The sequence below is a fragment of the Pezoporus occidentalis genome, unplaced genomic scaffold (genome assembly GCF_034315485.1).
Source record: "Pezoporus occidentalis ecotype Australia unplaced genomic scaffold, CSIRO_AGI_Poc_V1 ctg122, whole genome shotgun sequence".
In the NCBI taxonomy this organism is placed as follows: Eukaryota; Metazoa; Chordata; class Aves; order Psittaciformes; family Psittacidae; genus Pezoporus; species Pezoporus occidentalis.
The window spans coordinates 460,389-477,500 of record NW_026913016.1 but is presented as its reverse complement, the minus strand read 5'-3'; the positions used below and the strand labels follow the sequence as shown (position 1 = coordinate 477,500).

At 40.9% G+C, this 17,112-nt stretch overlaps 1 protein-coding gene and 1 long non-coding RNA gene across 7 annotated transcripts in view; one reads left to right on the top strand and one right to left on the bottom strand.

Annotated features, from left to right (window-relative positions):
* Positions 1-17,112, top strand: part of FNDC3A (fibronectin type III domain containing 3A) — a 125,514-nt gene that overhangs the window by 50,212 nt on the left and 58,190 nt on the right. The gene's annotated exons all lie outside the window — the stretch shown is intronic.
* Positions 11,468-16,833, bottom strand: LOC134157905 (uncharacterized). Its single transcript, XR_009962518.1, has 3 exons — positions 16,514-16,833; positions 11,735-11,824; positions 11,468-11,561 (listed from the first exon to the last, which is right to left on the bottom strand). It is a non-coding gene; the product is annotated as an uncharacterized LOC134157905 (long non-coding RNA).

The window sequence follows — 17,112 nt, the reverse complement described above, 5'->3', positions numbered from 1 at the left end:
GGCTACTAAATGTTACTTGACATAGTAAGAGAGACCATGTTCTATATGTCTCTGCAAAGGAAAACTGCCATTTTCATAATAAAATAAGAAAAATTATGTAAATTAGAATGAGTCATAAATACTTCATGCTTTGAAATTAAATGAAGTATCAGTATTAAGGTTAGTCTCTGGGATAAAAATTAAGCAAATTTAACATCATTTTTTCTCTTTAAAGTAAGGAAAAAAGTACTTCTAAAAATTGTTTTCAAGGAAGTCAAGAGGAGAAGATGATAAATTCTGAGACTACAGCAGTGAAACACAAACTTCATTCTAGGATTAACTTGATCTTTGCAACACCAACTTCTGGTTTGGAAGTGGCCTTCAATATGCACATTTTAGAAGTTGTTTTATAGATGTATGGTATTTCCAGTTACCAACAGTCAGTCGGTATTGATCAGCTGTGCAGGAGCATGACTGCAGAGGAGACTTGATTCTCTCTTGTGTTGCAGCAAGATGATAAGAAGAGAAAGTGTCCACAAAGTGTGGTTGTACCAGCTTGATTTGGAGCTATCTCATTCCAAAATAATTATAAGTAGGAGGTGCTCTTTTTATAGGTTAGAGTGGTAAACAGAGTGCATATTTTTTTTAACAGACTTGCCCTTCTGCCTTTTACAGGTAGGTTAGCATAAAAGTTGGATGGAGAAATGGCAAATACCCTTCTGGTAAGGTAAAGAAATAATGATGGATGCAAGCCCTCACTGTGGTTCACGTAGATTGCTCATATATTGCTTTTGACAAGTAGGAGAAATCTAGTCCATAATTCAAGTACTATTGGCAGGTAAAACTTGCCTCTAAGGCCTGCTACTGCAACTTTTCTAGTGCTACTGCTGGGACTGTGCTGAATTATAGCTAGCTCGGGTATATCTAATTGATTCTGTAGTTCTTTTTGTTGTAGAGCACAGGTAGTCTTCTCTCGTTTCAGGACCATCTCTCAAATTTGTTTTACTAACTCAGATCTTGGAAAGTGGGACAAAACAAGGTCACTCCCATGACCAGAATAAGACATAGCAATCCAGAAATTTGTTGTTTAGATCTGTCTCTGCTCTGAGAGTGCCCATGAGAATTAGCCTCGTAACAGAGCTCCCTCAGCCTTTTCTGGGAGCTGCCTGACCTTCTCCATTAAGTCTGATAATTGACCAGGTCTTGGTGGTCCCAGTCTCCTTCAGCCCTTAAAGAGGCAGTCAGGGATGGTGCGAGAAGCTGTTGCTGGAAAAGCTTACTTTATCATGTTGCTTTTCTGCCAAGAGCAGCTCACGTTACTGCTATGCCCACTTTTTTAGGATTATAAATACTAGATTTCTAAAACATGTTATTCCCAGAAAAAAACTAAATTTGACAAAAGTTTTATTAAAAAGCAAACTAGACCTGTTTTATCACCCTCTGCAGCAGCAAATTAAAAAAAAACACAATAAAAATCAGATAAAAAGTGAAATGCATTAATTCACATCTCTTTCACGGTGTTGATTATAGTGTGGTTTAGGGAAAATTTAATTTTCCTGTCATTGATTTCAGTTTAATATGTGTTAATATCTTTATATGGAGAAAACATTTGCCTTGGTTATTTTCTCATTCTTCTATTAGGTACTTTTCTAACTTTTATTGTATCTTATTTCACACATTGTGAAATATGAATGAGTTCATAACTTACTATATTCATTGTAAGGTGTTCAGTCCAATTCTTCTTTTCTTGTCTTGTTTTCCTGTATATTCTAAGGAGTTCATATTCCCTTGTATCTTCTCTAATCTCCTCTATTCCCTCTTTTCATGACACTGCACGTTCCATGCTGCAGACCCAGCCTGACTGTAGGAAGGTTCTGGAGACATTTGTTTGAAATATCAGTGCTTCAGCTGCATACTGAAGACATCTAATTTTAGGTGTCTAAATGTGTATTTCTATATGTGGCCTTGGATCTAAGCTCCCATTATAACTAGTGAAGATTTAGTCACTAGCTATAGTACAGGCAGTGCTTTTCAGCTGGCATCAGTTTGAACTGAATAGCTCTCCAGGCTCCACTGTCTGTACTGACTGGATCTCCACTTGCTATAATGGGAGTTTGAAGTCCTAACTTGCATGCAGACACATAATTTTAGATACCTAAATGAAATGTCTCCATTCTGGAGCTAAAGCCTGGCTATATTAAGCTGAAATAAGTAAGGCTTACATCCTGGAAACACCTAATTTGAGTGGTTTCACAGTTGTACCCAAGACCCTTGTCTGTCCTCAAGCACTTGAACTCTTTGAACTCATCCAATTCAATGAGCATCTAGCATCTCACACTTTACAAGGGTGGTACCAGTACTTGGAAGTTCATGTTAGGAATGGAGTTACAGCCCTAAGTTGCAGGTAAAGAATGCCCCTAAAACTTGGTTTCCATGGCTATAGTCAGTTATGTCTAGCCCACGAGGCTGTGAAGGATTAGTTCAAACTGCTGAGATACAGATGCTACTGTGGGCTGAGCCTAGAATTAGTTGGATGAATCTTGTAGGAAGCATGTTAAGCTTGACGGGTCTGCTTCTGGCAATATTATAGTAGTCCCCTGGCATTGCAGTCAGTTCATCTGATTTCTTTTCTGACTATGCTCTTGATGAGAAAGAAATAGTTCTGTGTTATTTGCTTTACGGGGGGAGACGGAAGAGGGGGAAGTTTATGTAGGATCTCTTCTTGGTTTCTCATGTAAGTAGAAAGTTTGTCTAATGTAAGTAGTTAGCAGTTTGAACTGAATCAAAGATAGAGATGCTGGCAGAAGAGTTTGAAAAGGATTTAGTTACTATTTTCACTTAATATCCTAATGTTTAGAATAACTTATACTAGCTCATGATGAAAATAATGAAATATGAGATCATTTTCTGTTTCTTAACTGGATGCAATTTGGTTGATTGATTGAAATAATAAAGTTCACAAAGATTGCTAACTTATTTCATTAAACAGAGAAAAAAGTTTCTCAATTTTATTATGTAATTCTTTAAGAATAAATGGTGCTTTTATAGAGACTGTTTTTAAGTAGGCTTTGCACTGGAAGGCTAGAACTTTGTAAATAAAGGACTTTTTCTTACATTCTCTTTCACCTGATGTACAGTATGAATACATCCTGGTGTGTCATCTGTTGGGAAATGCTGCAGATTGTTAGACAAGGCCCCAGGAAATTTCTTTATAGTTCCACCCTGTAAGATTCAAGTCATAGTGCTGCATCCTTAATGTGTAGCTGTAGCTGTGACAGTATTCAGATTTCTGCCAACGAATTACTGTTTACAAAGAAATAGCTTTGAATTAATTTTTATTCACTCTTGTTCTGCTTATACTCCATGAAGTAGTTGTGGCCGCTTTATCTTGCGGACCTCTGTCAGGCATGTGGTAGCTGTGAAGGGTGGAAGACAGCCTTGGGAGGAAATTGAAGTCTTTTGAGTCTGTGGAGCACCTCTCCCAGACATTATTTTTCCAGAATTCCTCAAGGCAGAGCAAGTTCCCCATTTACACCCAGACTGCCATAGCCGTACCAGCAGCTTACAGGACCTGACATTACACTGTCTCCATGCTTCCTCCATTGATGCTAAAGGTTGGTTTGGAGACAGAGGGCCCCAAGGTAGCAACAGAAAGAGACCAGGAGGTTCATCTCCCTTCCCTTCATTTTTGTCTCCCTTTTCTTCATTTTCACCTGTGCAAGGCTACTGTGTTTTCTGCACAGGTCCAGGTACACTTTTGCCAGAATGTAACTTTTAACTGGATGTTGCAACTCTGAATCCAGGGGTTGGTTTTTTTTGTTCTGTTTTGTTTTTTTTTTTGGTGTTTTGTTTGTTTGTTTGTTTTGTGGTTGTTGTGGTGTTTTTTCTAATGGATGAATCAGCAGCACATGGCTGCACAGATATGGCTGTGCATATGTTATTAGTAGTACATGATTATAGTCGTGGGTTTTTTTTTTTGACTGTCTGTTAAATGACTGAGGTTTTGTCAGTTTGCATGACTTACATGATCATGACACTCTTCAACTTCATTAAAATCATGGTAATATATCTTCCCTTCCCCTTCTTCCTTCTGCAGACATGCAGCAATCTGTTTTACATCTGAAGCAGTTTATTATCCAAATGAAGGAAAGGAAGAAGAGGAAAACGATAACAAGGTCATTACAAACATACAGGCTAGCTGTGCACAAGTATAAACAGCTTCTGTGTAATGAGAGTTAAAGACCAATTGCAAGCATGTAAATTCTGCCACTTAAAGCTATTAAGAAACAGTGTAATTACATGGGGTTGCAAAGTTGGAAGGACCAGATTAACTGGTAGTAAATACAGCTATCCACAGTGCTGTTCTTGTTTTGGTTTTGCCAAAGAGAAGCTCTTTCTCACACTGCAAAGGGCTTTCCACTTGTCCTTCTGGAAAATGCAGTTGTCTGGAGTAGGTGCCCTAGGACAGCATCTAAAGAGCCTCAGATCTTTTCAAGTGATTGTACAACACCCAGTAACTTTCAGATGGGTGTCAAGTTAATGAATGGTATTAGCGCTACTAGAGAAGCTGACTACACCTTTCTTCTCATTTGATTAATAGCTATTCTGTAAGTATATGGTTTATCTCCTGTGCCTGTTCCCGGTTTGTTTTTCCAGTAGCCTATTCTCCAGCCATTTCACTTCCCTTTGGTTCTCAACACATGTGCCATCACCATAAATACTGCGTCTACTGTGTTTCCCTTGGACGATCAGTTGTATTCAAAGGTAGAATGGATGTTCCCTCCAAGGCACTCAAAGAAAGAGCTGCTATAAGAACTATAAATGCCAAACTGATAGTCTATATTATTGCTTCATTAATAATTCTTAGAAGGAATTAATATGGAATTGTAGTTTCAATAAGATGTAAATTACCGTGAGTGGGATCATAAGTAGGCTTCATGATGACCTCTTATAATGAAGTGTTGCAACAACCCTAGAAAAAATCTTACAAAATATGGACAGGTTATTTGAAGTAGGAGGACTGTGCTGAGCAAAGACCACAACAGGACTGTGGGCTGAGACAAAGTCCCAAAGTAGGGAAAGCCTAGTTCCAAAAACAATCCAAAAAAAGCAAACCAAACTATTGTAGCGTGTGGAAACAATCAAATTCCTAGGAAGAGGGCGGGGAAAGAACTGTTAGGTCCTGGAGCTGTAACTTAATGATACTGCAGCCTTCTAAGAATCAAAATGTAAGTTAAAGATGACAGATAGAGAAAGATGAGCCTGCGGAGAGTTGTCAGCCTTTCTCCTTTTCTCTGTTCTTCCCGTAAATTGCATTTAAGATTAGTCTCTTGAAAGAGGGCATTTAGGTGAAGTGCTACTGTGTTACATCTTCAGTTGCTATAGCCTTGAAGAGGTTGTGCTGTGAAAGGCACTGTATTCTTGGCAGAGTTAGCATGTTGTGGTTGATGCAGCCAGAAGACATCCCAGTAACTCTTTAAGTAATAGGGAGATATTTAGATAGATATATGTGAAATATACTGAAGTTTGCATTTATTTTTACTTTTTGTTAGGTTCTCCATATATTTTGTTTCTTGTTTGGTGGTCAGGCACAGAATTGTTTTGTTCAGTTTTTAAAAAATTAAAAAGTTTAATCTTAACCTAGCTTTTAAATTCACTTAAATCTGAAATCATAGCTGACTTCCTACTCTTATTTTTTCAATAGACAATACATAAAAATTAAGTTGTCTTTCAGACAGATCCTTGGAGTGCCTAAAGGCCCAGATGGGTTTGGGAATTTGTGAAGATAAGCTTTTTTTTTTCTTAAAGAGATTTTTGGTTTCTTCCCCCTTGAATTTGATAGTAGGGGGTCAAAAGCAGAATGACTGCACTCTGTAGTGTGACACTACTGGCAGTACCATTTTGGGGAACATCTGGTGACTAAGCAATGCATCAATGGGTGAAAATATTTGGTAAGTTACAAGGACAGTCTGAGCAACTGGAAGCAGTTAAAGTTCTTCCAGCATGAATGAGTTTTAAAAATCATCTGCTAAGAGAGATGAAAAATAGAAGTGCATGTTAGCAAATGCTGAAGAGAGATACAGAGGGCTGGCTTTTATGAGCCTAACTTCCAGTTATTTCCCTGACTTGCAAAGCAAATGGATACAAGGGGACTGCCAAATATGAGGTTCTGAGATTGACTGCGGACAGTTTGATCACTTTTTACTGTGGATTTCTGGCCCATGTGTAATAGACGAGTGCTGTTTTGCACAGGTTGTAAATCTGACATGATATGTATGTAGCCTTTTAAATAAAATATTTGTAAAAGGTTTGTTTTTATGCTTACTACAAGTAAACAATAAAACCTACAAGTACGTTTTATGCCTACTACACCCTTCTAATTCTTGCTCAAAGAAAGATTGCATTAGGATGAGGAAAATGTACCTTGAAAATACCCTATCTTTTCTCTTAATTGCACTATATGCATTCCCAAGTTTCCTTGCATTCCTTTCCAGCAAAGGCATGACACATACTAGACCAGGAATCTTAATTTATATGCCCACAGAGCTCTATCTGTGGGTTTTTAACTCAGTTCATCCTCTTGCAGGTCTTTAAAATACCATCCAGAGCACTGATTTGCCCATAATAGCCTTCCAACTGCAGATTATATTTGTAGGATTTCAGTATGTTGTTGTTTCGTTTTTCAGTTACTGAGCCTTGTCCTCTCCTCTGAAAAACAGATCTGTTATTTCTGATGGGAATCTAGTCTCATATTCTTGACAGTAGTTAAATAGAAGGGTGTTGGGTTTTGTAAGGGTGAGGGTTTTTTTCAGAAGTACATAAATGTATGTTGCTGGATCATCTTGTGCTGCTGGGTCTGGACAAGTAGTACATTCGCAGGTAAACATTTCTGCACAGCTTCAGAGGGCTGGACAGAGGTCTGAAGTGCTTGGGAATGTGACACATAGAAAAAGAGGCTGAATGTCAGGTAAGGTTAAGTCTATATAAGATATAGCTTTGGGGACATAATAAAGTAAAATAAATAGGAGGACTAGAGAATAAAGGTCTAAAGAATTGCAGGTATGCTATGGAGTCTTGAGGCCAGATGCCTGCACGTTGCCAGTCTCTGAGCTGCAAAATTCAAAGCATAGTAGAGTAGGTTTTGATCTCTATTTTTAAAGAGCTTTGGCAGAGTCAATATAACTTACTCTTTTGGGGTTTTGTTTTTTGTTTTGTTTTGTTCTAAAATGAAATAGGAATTGAATGGTAAAGCATGATGCACAGCTAGCCTAGAGTGTAACTATATCCCTTAATCACTCGGTAACCAATGCCGAGTTATCTTTGAGCTATCAAGATACTTTAGAAATACTTGGCATTTCAGCAAAGCTGATCATCCAAACAACTCTAATGGCATAGGAAATCTGTATTCCAGAAGTGGTAAAAAATCAAAAAGAACATAATTGTCTAAAGGTGTGTTGTTTAATGGTATCTCTGAACTGGATGTATTGCAGTTATATACAATGCAAGGCCATGCATCAGACTAATAAATTATAGATGGGGATCTCCTCACTTGAAACTTGAGGAGGAGGAAGCAGGCAAGCTGTTTGACTTACAGGATGAGTATGATCTCCAGTATAATGTATCTGTGAAGGTTACTGTGACCATAAAATGCATCAGGGCACTTGTTGCTAGTATGGCTTGGAATGTTTAGCAGGATTCTGCAGAGACTTCAACTGTAACTTGATAATTCATGTTTACAAAAGATGAAAGATGATTCCAGGTGTAGAAAAGAGCTATTAAAATACTTATGAGAATGAGGAGCCTGTTTTATAAAAGGAAAGTAGAAGAGCTTAGTTGGTTTGGCTAAAAATAAGTTTTGATCAGAACAGGTAAGTAAGCACTAGGGATTAAAAAATAAATAGTTAATGCCAGAGCTGGTTTAAAGCCCAGCTGGATGTCAAATGGCTGTGACTAACTTTTATCTAAGTACAGCAAACCTCCTGGCTACATAGGAGAGTGGTGCTATGGAACTGTACTCCAGTGAGAGATGTATGTGTAAAAACTGTTTCAAGATCAGTCTTGATGCTTTTATGTAGAATCCATTTATGATGGATCTTGATGTATGATAAAGGGAGAGAGGAATGGAGCTACAATTGCAGATGAGTAGCCTTGATTCATGAGGTCTTTTCAGTCCTTGGCCCTGATGATCTAGCAAGAGAAAATTTAGATCTGCATCTAGGCAGTAGTGAAGCAATAAAAAGGTTTCTGCACAAAGGACACTCTTACTTTCCAGCTTTTGTGTGATTTTCTTGTCTCAGCTCCTTAGTAGAGGGATAGATTGATCCATACATAATGTATGGTAAGGAGCTCCACTGTATGCATGTGTCTTTCGCCTTCTGGTTTGGAATGACAACTTTCATATGACTGAGCCAACTTAGTTGTTTCATCCCTGGCCTCTTGTTTGGCACAGGTAAGTAGATTCCTTACATATTTATTTTTGGCTCTGAGTTAATTTTGACTGCCAAAGCAGTGGGTATGTTACTTTCTAAAATGTATTTGGTTACAAAGCAAATTGAATTTGAAGAGAGCACTGCAATGGCGTAGGCTTATCTTTGTGTCTGAACCCTGCTGTCTGCTTTACCATATACCTTTCTTTCTGGTAATACATATTTATTAACATCATTGAAAGCTTTTTACCAAAAACAACCTTTGTCATAGATGCTCTTAATGTTTGAGCTTACATACTTTCCCTGTGTAGTAACTTGCTTGAGATCTTGAAAAAATAATTCCTTGTTGAAGGATCTGTAAAGAGTTCATCGTGGAGAATCAAGGAGCCTTTGTCACATAAACACCAAAAAGACCAAATTTTAAATTTTGAATCCTAAAACAAATTTAAAAGATTTAAATAAAATTTTTAAAAGCCTTTATTAGATGAGGTGGTTTCTTTTGGGGTGTTTTTTTGTTTTTGTTTTGTTTTGTTTTTGCTAACACAGACCCTGAAAAACACTTATGAATCACTTTCAACAAAAATGTGAGGTTTCAGTGGGAATTGCAGGTGTTTAGTGATCTGTATAATAGTAGAAACATTTCACAACAGAAGAGGCTGCAGGTAGCAACATGGTGCTTTTCTGTGTTGCTGCTGAGTCTGACAGAGAACATCAGTTCTTTTTTATGTGTAATTTTGGGTTAATTGATTTGGGACCAAATTCCTGGAAATTTTTTTGAGCATGAAAAGTCTTATGTGTTGACCTTAAGTCATTAGCAGAATCAGAAGTGTGAATCTAAATGGTTTTGTTGTGTCAGCTGCAATGTTGTTAAGAATTTTCAAGATCAGTGGATTTTCAGTCAAACTTTTTCCCCACTGTCTTCAGAGCACCCCCTCTTTTAGCTGCATTCATAGGCTTATCTTGTTATCAGTGAAGAGAAAAAGTATGTCTGTGCAAGTAACTGTAATCGCAAGGGGTCATGTTCAGAGTGTTTAGATTCTACCGCAGTTGTAATTTCAGAAGCTTTTAGCTGCAGAAGTTTCAGGTACAGCCCAGGTCACTCATCAAAAAATGGCCTAATCCTAGCAAGTACATTGAATTTATTGCTTCTCCTGTTTTGGCCATAGAATTCCCTAATGCCTGTAATTGAATAAAACATCAGGCTGCAGGGGGACAATCAGAAGCTGCCCCCATCAAAGACATGCCAAAGCAGAGGCAATATAGAGACAGTATATAAATGTTGCCTTTCTCTGTCTTCAGAAAGAAAGGCCACTTGTTTACTTGGGCTATATTAACTTTATCATAGAATCATAGAGTGGTTTGGGTTGGAAGGGACTTTAAAGATCATCTAGTTCCAGCCCCCCTGCTACAAGAAACCTTCCAGTAGACCAGGTTGCTCAAAGCCCCGTCCAGCCTGGCCTTGAAGACTACCAGGGATGGGGCATCCACAACTTCTCTGGGCAACTTGTTCCAGTGCCTCACCAGCCTCATAATGAAGATTTATCCCAAGGTGCAAACAGTGTCAGGAAATTGGTTAAAGCAGTCACCCAGAATGGAGGAGATCAGAGGTTTTTAGCTCTACGAAGAGTGGAAACTTGTAGCTCTCCGATTCCAGCAGAGTCCCCTCGCCACCAGGTTCTGGGGCATTCTGAGTTTAGGCTTTTCTCCATGTTGCCTTTTGGAGGTAGGGCATCTTCACCTCAAAAAAAAAATGTAAGATTCTAGAGGGGAAGCTACATGGGAAAGAAATACACCTTTTTCTACTGATGTAATAGAGATTCCTGTAAGATTCAGCTGAAGTCCTGGGTTCTGATTCCCATTTTAAAGGCTGGCTCTGTATTTTCCATTTAGAAGCTCATGGATTAAAGGAGTTAAGCACCATTAGCATGGACAGAAGCTTAGTATGTTTCATTACAGTTTCTGGTGGCCCATCTTCAGCAGAGGTGACCCAGGTTATTCTGTAGTATGCTGTTCACAGGACTTCCCTAGACAGGAACAAGTTGTGGGGTTAATCTGCTTCAGCATAGTGCAGAATTTAGCCTACTTTCTAACTGAACATGAAGACCTCCTTTTCTTGATAGTAGGAATCTACTCTCAGAAAACTTCATGTACTTTACTGAAATTGGACAGAAGAGTGACTAAAGCAGGCCTGAACTACATATCTGCTTGAGGACACGCTGTCTGTGCTAAATGACTTGTGTCATCTGGTATGAGGTAGCTCCTTGATAAATGTGCAGAAGCACAGAGCCGTCCTCTGGAGGCAGCCAGTGAATCACCCTGCTGAAGCCAAGTGTTTGCTTTAGATGCTGCGATGTGTAAGGTGTGTAACATCAGATGTTTTCAGTTTGCTCTTTTTTGTCATGTGATGGTTGTATAACTTGCCTAGAGCTTGTTCCCTACAGTTTGTGTCATGACAGGAGGATTTTGCATTTCCAAATGTCACCTTTTGAATTGTCAGCTTCAGGGACTGTTTTCTTCACTCATGATTTGAAACAAGAATGTGTAATAAAGCATTACTTCAAATTTTATTTCATAGTTTAGAAACCTGCATCTGAACGTTTGTGGAACTGCGATGTTGGTAGAATCTTTGTTGGTGGACTCAAGTGAATGCCTCTAATGTAGGCATAAAAATAATTGTATGCAGCAAGTCTGAAGAGAGGATTTCCTGTAGGACTGAACTCTCTTTCCAGTTCTGTGTATTCCTACAGAAGATCTTTTCATCTGACCAGAACAGCACACTCCCCTAATGCAAGAACTACATTTAAGAGAGTAACATTGCAGTGGGACAGAGCTGCTGGGTGTGAGGGTTTGTTTTTTTAAATCAGGAGTTATCGTTAACCATTTACGTTTACTTAAGAACAAGATTTAGCCCTCATTTTGCACACTAGAACTCTAGTTGTGGAGCAAATGTCATTCTAGATTTACCTAGTTTTCCCTCTACTGCTAAATCATGTAGATTTATATGGATTATGGGATCTGGATTATGGGACTCTTGGAAGGCTGACACACGTCATGTCCTGCTAACTTAGTTTTATGTCTTCTGGTTAGGAATGACCATTTCCAAATTGGTCTCCTTAAAGAAAGATTTGTGTGGTATTTAGTTTAGACTCTGCAGTGCTATATGGCAAAAATAAAATCTGATTAGAAAACCACAAATTCTAGTGGTAGCAACTGTTAGATGACTAAACTGTAGTTTATCCTGAATATTGTGAATCAAATGGAACATGATTAAGCAGTATGCACAACTATTAAATATTAGCCTGAAAAAGTTACGGATCAGTACTGCTCACCGTAAGTGCCAGGAAATGAGGCTCTCCTTGAGGAAAAGGCTGAGCAAATATGGGATGCAGTTAGATTAGAATGAGTGCAGCTTATTTTTCCTGCAAAGAATAAACACATTTTCATCAGTGCTTCTCTCTGTTAATAATAGTATATCACATTTGACTCACTTTGAAATGCAGTGATGTATGGTTCACCTGATTTTTAAATTGGAAGACTACAAGGAAGTGAGAACAATTTTTTGACATAACTCTTTGTCCTGGGTTCCGCAGTAGCAGTCATGTTTTTCCTTTGTGTTAACTGGTACAGTGCTGTGTTTTGACTTCCAGTTTGAGAACAGTGTTGGTGAAGCCGATGTTCTCGGTTGTTGCTAAGTGATGTTTACCCTGACCAAGGACTCTGTGAGGCTCATGCTCTGCCAGGGAGGAGGGGAGGCTGTGAGGAAGCAGAGACGGGGCGCCTGACCCGGGCTAGCCGGGGAGGTATTCCATACCACAGCACGTCATGCCCGGGGTGAGGGGTAACTGGGAGTTACCCGGAAGGACAGGGGTTTCCGGGTGGAGCTCGTTTCTCTTGGCCGGTGGTATCGTATTCTCTTCCCTTGTTATTTTCCCTTATCATTGTTGTAGCTGATAGTAGCGGTGGTGATTTGTTGCTGGACTGTTTTTGTCTCAACCCGTAGGAGTTGCACTCTCTCGATCCTCCTCCCCGTTCCTCCGGGAGCGGGGAAGGGGAGAGCCCCGGTGCGGGGAGGCAGGGGGGGAGACGGACACGGACCTCGATTGTTGTCAGCTCGGCACCACTCACTGGGAGTGAGTGAACAAGCTACCTGACTGGGTTTAAACCACGACAGTTCTTTTTGGCGCCCAACGTGGGGCACGAAGGGTTGAGATAAGAACAGATCTGACTGGATTGATAGTCACTCGTCACAATGCTGATTTATTGGCTCTCAAGGTTGTTCCTCTTGATCTCACAGTTTCAGTATATGATATCTTACGTCCATCCGGTACTTGCTGTATTAGTGTTTTTCAAGTATGGGGCTTGGGCTAAGGTTTTTATCCCATTGTACTTTATGGTAATGACTTGTAATACAATAGAATCATTGATCATGAAATTGATCTGGCTTATGTTCCCAGTGTGGTCACCACCTTTATACTTTGGGAGGTATATGATGGAGGTGCTTAGCAATTACACATCTTTTTTCTCCTTCTCAGGTGCTCAACCTGGGAAGGAGACATCCTTTTACCCTCCTAGTCGTCCCCCCAGACCATTTACATTTGAGAGTTTTGAATTTTTTGAATGGCCTTTTAATGCTGTTGAGACTTGTTTGCTGATGGTGATGGGAATCACCATGCTAACACGCATACAGAGTGTGTTTTACCCACTACTGATTTCAAGAGTTAAGCAGATTCAGGTTTGGGTCTTGTCTGGGGTCAAACGACGATGTAGGAGGACCGAGAGATTTTCCCTGAGGCTGGACAGCCATGAGTGGCAGGGTGTGTGGGATAGTATGGGCAAGTATCTAGGTCAGTGGGCCCCTCCAGTACTTTGGAATTTCACTACTGAACAACTGCAAAATCCAGAAGAATTAGTAAAACACTTAAATGAGGTGTGTGGTCATTCTGGCCATACCAGAGATGGACAAATCATGGCAACGTGCTGGGGCTTGGCCTATGCTTACAGGGCCTTGTTCAACACTATCCAGCACCTTCAAAAGGAAAAGAATGTCGGCGGATCTGAGGGCAAAGATTTCGGAATGTCACCAGAGGAGGAGGTGATGCGCGCTGAAGAGGCCCCACCATATAATAAACTGTCAGAAAGTGAAAAGCAGTATGCCTTGTTTACTGATGGCTCTTGCCGTATTGTGGGAAAACATCGGAGATGGAAGGCAGCTGTATGGAGTCCTGGACGACAAGTTGCAGAAACTGCTGACGGAGAGGGTGAATCGAGTCAGTTTGCCGAGGTGAAAGCCATCCAGCTGGCCCTGGACATTGCTGAACGAGAAAAGTGGCCAGTACTTTATCTCTATACTGACTCATGGATGGTGGCAAATGCCCTGTGGGGGTGGTTGAAGCAGTGGAAGCAGAGCAACTGGCAACGCAGAGGTAAACCCATCTGGGCTGCTGCACTGTGGAAAGATATTGCTGCCAGGGTGCAGAACCTGGTGGTGAAGGTACGTCATGTAGATGCCCATGTACCCAAGAGTCGGGCCACTGAGGAACACCAGAACAACCAACAAGTGGATAAAGCGGCTAAGATTGAAGTGGCTCAGATGGACTTAGATTGGCAACGTAAAGGTGAATTATTTTTGGCCCGGTGGGCCCATGACACTTCAGGCCATCAGGGCAGAGATGCAACATATAGATGGGCCCGTGACCGAGGGGTGGACTTAACAATGGACACTATTGCCCAGGTTATTCATGAGTGTGAAACATGTGCTGCAATTAAACAAGCCAAGCGGTTAAAGCCTCTTTGGTATGGAGGACGATGGTTGAAGTATAAATATGGGGAGGCCTGGCAGATTGACTATATCACACTGCCACCAACCCGCCAAGGCAAGCGCCATGTGCTTACCATGGTGGAAGCAACCACCGGGTGGCTGGAAACATACGCCGTGCCCCATGCCACTGCCCGGAACACCATCCTGGGCCTTGAGAAACAGATTTTGTGGCGACACGGCACCCCAGAGAGAATTGAGTCAGACAATGGGACTCATTTCCGGAATAACCTTATAGATATTTGGGCCAAAGAGCATGGCATTGAGTGGGTATATCACATCCCCTACCATGCACCAGCCTCTGGGAAAATCGAACGGTACAATGGACTGTTAAAAACTACACTGAGAGCAATGGGTGGGGGAACTTTCAAGCATTGGGATACACACTTACCAAAGGCCACCTGGTTGGTCAACACCAGAGGATCTGCCAACAGGGCTGGCCCAGCCCAGTCAGAACTGTTACATATTGTAGAGGGGGACAAAGTTCCCGTGGTGCATATGAAGAATTTGCTGGGAAAGACAGTCTGGGTAATTCCTGCTTCAGGTAAAGGCAAACCCACTCGTGGGATTGCTTTTGCTCAGGGACCTGGATATACTTGGTGGGTAATGCGGGAAGATGGGGAAGTCCGATGTATACCTCAAGGGGATTTGATTTTAGGGGAAAACAGCCAGTGAACTCAATTGTATGCTGTTGCCTGCTGTGTAATGCTTTTATAGCCCATCAACTAGATGTCTCCAGGTCACAAGCGACTGGCCCTGACTTCCCTCCAGCCATCATCCCAACAGAGAATGAACTTTGAACATCATGGACCGAATGGACTCGGCAGCATTATAGGGATTGGTCCATGCATTAAGAAAATGATTTTTCCTCTTGGTCTGTATGTATATGGATGTATATATGTGGGAGAGCGATGGTGTATTGAAAAATGTGGGATCTGAGCACGACGTGAATGGTATGGAATAAGGGGTGGATAATGTCCTGGGTTCCGCAGTAGCAGTCATGTTTTTCCTTTGTGTTAACTGGTACAGTGCTGTGTTTTGACTTCCAGTTTGAGAACAGTGTTGGTGAAGCCGATGTTCTCGGTTGTTGCTAAGTGATGTTTACCCTGACCAAGGACTCTGTGAGGCTCATGCTCTGCCAGGGAGGAGGGGAGGCTGTGAGGAAGCAGAGACGGGGCGCCTGACCCGGGCTAGCCGGGGAGGTATTCCATACCACAGCACGTCATGCCCGGGGTGAGGGGTAACTGGGAGTTACCCGGAAGGACAGGGGTTTCCGGGTGGAGCTCGTTTCTCTTGGCCGGTGGTATCGTATTCTCTTCCCTTGTTATTTTCCCTTATCATTGTTGTAGCTGATAGTAGCGGTGGTGATTTGTTGCTGGACTGTTTTTGTCTCAACCCGTAGGAGTTGCACTCTCTCGATCCTCCTCCCCGTTCCTCCGGGAGCGGGGAAGGGGAGAGCCCCGGTGCGGGGAGGCAGGGGGGGGGAGACGGACACGGACCTCGATTGTTGTCAGCTCGGCACCACTCACTGGGAGTGAGTGAACAAGCTACCTGACTGGGTTTAAACCACGACACTCTTCCACATACTTCCTAAATAATTACCCAGAGTCTAAACCTAAACCAGCAAATGAAATGGAGCAATTTAACAATCTAGGCTGCGCAGTACGAAGTCCACATTGTATTTCTGCATTAACATCTTTGATTCATTGGTTCTTTTTTTTAATTGAAGTAGGATAGAGTTATCATCATGCCACACAATTGCTTCAGACAGAATGTGTAAAAACTTCTTATTGTTGTAGTACCTCAAAAGACTGAAATCATCCTTCTGCAACCTCCCAAGTGTAACTTCATGAAGTTTGCATTGTTCAAAGGCATGGGCTTGCAGTCTGTTTTCATCACAAAACTGCACCATGGTCATTGTTTAGAACCAGGTGACATGAAAGCACATTTAATATCTGAACATTGAAACCATTGTCACCTTTTTCCTTTGAAAGTACACGAGGCCATTATAAAAGAAATCTGATAGCTGTATTAATGATAAAATGCTACAGGAACCTGTCATCTCTGCACTTTGCTTGTGAGAAGGGATTTCACATCCTTTTTTTTTTTTTCCTGAATATGTATGTATGGTTTCATGGGAACGATCAGGATCTTGTTAGAACGTAATCTTTAGAAGTTAAGTTTCATAGCTTCCCCCCCCCCCCCATCCTTTTATCCATTGTTCCAAAGTCTCTGTGAATGAAACTGATACTTTTCCCCTCTGCTTTTGAATGGAACTATGTGAATGTTTTACCTTCAGTTTTGCCTTGTGCTCACCAGCCTGCAGTCTACTGATAGATTATTTTTTCTAGCCAATTAATATATTTAAAATGATGTTGCAGCTTTGTCAGCTGCTGTTCCCCAGGCTTGATGGCAAAAGTAGACAGATGGATGGGGGAAGGGATTGTTTTGTCAGGATGAATTTGAAGCATAAGGAATATGTTAAATGGACAGCATTGCAAACTGAAGTCTTCTGATTGCCTGTGTCCTTGCAGTGTTCACAGTTCTTTTCTTGTGCCTCTTACCCAGCTCAGGCCTAACAGTAAGTTCTGTGTCTGATTTTCTTTTTTGTTACTGCTTGTTTTGATTACATTGCACCTAGTAAATGTAAAACTGCTGATGCTTTGTGATAATTTTTTTAGTGCCTGTTAACCCTGAAATACTAATTTGGTAGTATTTTCCAGGCACAGCTTGCAAGACAAATGTAGACCAATTGGTGGTGTTGCTTGTTACTGGTTTTTGTAATTAATTATAGCTGCTGGGAGCCCAAAATAAAACTTTTGAAGTCTTGGCCATTATGTAAAAGACAGAGTGGTGCAACTGTTTGTGGGATCAGGGGCTATTGATTTACTG